This window comes from Oryctolagus cuniculus, chromosome 8 (genome assembly GCF_051225735.1).
Source record: "Oryctolagus cuniculus isolate XC-2025 breed Fujian yellow rabbit chromosome 8, ASM5122573v1, whole genome shotgun sequence".
Taxonomy (NCBI): Eukaryota; Metazoa; Chordata; class Mammalia; order Lagomorpha; family Leporidae; genus Oryctolagus; species Oryctolagus cuniculus.
Window position 1 is genome coordinate 130,079,124 of NC_142874.1, and position 2,069 is coordinate 130,081,192.

General features: G+C 43.2%; 1 pseudogene; it reads left to right on the forward strand.

Moving 5' to 3' along the window:
* Positions 1-887: 887 nt before the first annotated feature.
* On the forward strand, positions 888-1,492 carry LOC100358369 (receptor expression-enhancing protein 5 pseudogene; annotated as a pseudogene).
* The last annotated feature ends 577 nt before the right edge of the window (positions 1,493-2,069 follow it).

Here is a 2,069-nt window from a genome sequence, read left to right on the forward strand (position 1 = left end):
AGGCCATTCTCTACACCTCATTCCATATTTCAATGAATAGGCCTTTTTATAATTAACATTCTTAATAACTTCATATTATCACTGTCCAATTTGTTAGTTCTTATATATTTTATAGTATTTGAATTATCCTGTATTCTCAGCACTATTTTATTTCATAGCTATATTTGTCCACATGCTTCTTGTTTTTTTTTTTAATTTCTTCAAGCAATATGTGCATGTGTGTGTGTGTGTGTACGTTTCTAAAATGTGTGTTTGAGAAGCAGACAATAAGCCAAAGAGAGAAAGAGATAACCTGATAGAGCAGTCCAGTTCTGAAGCCAGGAGCAAGGAATGCGATCCACATCTTCCAGGTTTGTGGCAGGAACTCAATTATTTGAACCATTACTCTTGCCTCCTATGGTCTGTATTGGCAGAAAGCCGGAGCCATACATCAAACCCAAATATATTTATGTGGGATGTGGATATCATAACTGGTGTCTCTATTGCTAAGCTAAATGGCTACCCCAAGGGGATTTGTTTTAACATATCTTCTCTTTATACATTTTATCAGATAGTTTATTGTAATATCTATATAAAGCTAGCTAAAAATAAAAGGGATTTATAACAATTCTTCTTTCAATTTCTATGCATAGAAATAATTATCTACTTTAGATAAGGAATTTAATACATAATAGTATGCCATATTTACTGTAAACACATTAAAATTTATTACTTTTCTGTAAGCAAGATTTTATCCTTATATCACTGCTATAGTTCCTGACTCCTTCCTTATTTTAATCACCCATAATTAATATTAAGAAACCATATTTTGTCACTTCACATATTCCCAAAGATTGCCAAAATATATAAATTAAGATTACTATTGGGCTGGGTGCGCCGGCCTCGCCATGTCCGCCGCCATGAAGGAGCGGCTCGACTGCTTCCCGCAGGAGAACTGCATGACCGACCTGCTGGCCAAGCTGCAGGCCAAGAGCGGTGTGAACCGCAGCCTCATCGCGCTCGGTGTCCTCCGGCTGCGGGCCTAGTACCTGGTGTTCGGTTGTGGCGCCTCCCTCCTCTGCACCCTGATCGGATTCAGCTGCTCGGCTTACGTTTCAATGAAAGCCATGAGAGCCCCAACAAAGAGGATGCCACCCGGTGGCTGACCTACCGGGTGGTGTTCGGTGTGTTCGGCGTCGCCGGGCTCCTCTCTGACCTCTTCCTGTCCTGGTTCCCCTTCTACTACGTGCTCAAGTGTGCCTTCCTGCTCTGGTGCACGGCGCCCAGTCCCTCCAACGGCGCTGAGCTGCTCCACAGGCGCATCATCAGCCCCTTCTTCCTCAGGCTCGAGGCCCAGGTGGATGACCTGGTAAAGGACCTGAGGGACAGAGCCAAAGACACCTCCGACGCCTTCGCCAAAGAAGCCAAGAAAGCGACGGTGAACTTACTGGGCAATGAGAAGAAGAGCACCGGGCCTCCCGGCACCAGCTCCTGCTGTGTGCTTCCACCCTAAGGCTGCCTCGGGAACGCGCTGGCGACAGGAACCCATGGGATGCGGCCCAAGTTCTGCTTACTTTCACTGTCCATGTACAATATGGAAAATGTATTTGCCTCTGGGTATCCTAAGACATGTTACCATCCTGCAGGAAATATAAAAATAAAATGACGTGTCCCACAAGAAAAGATTATTATTAAATTATCATTCCACAGATGCACATTATACCTTTTTGTCAGTCATTTCAATTTTTTCTTAATTGGTATTAGAAATCATACAATCATACAAATAAATGCACCCAATAATTGTCCCACCATTGATGCTTAAGGTATTAAATTTCCTAATTTTATAAACTTTAGACTCTCATTAATCAAGGATTAATAATTATTGTTATTAGAACTGTGAGTATTTTCCTGTGGTGGAATGAGAAGGCCATGCCAAGATGGTCATTGGCAAGCAAGCCTCAGTTACTCAGAAATGGCTTGGGAACCACTTGGCGATGGAGCCTGCCTGGCAACAGGCTGTGATTGGTTAGGGCATAAACCACCCCTTGACTGGATTGCTGCCTCGGCTATATATGCTGCTGTACCAACTG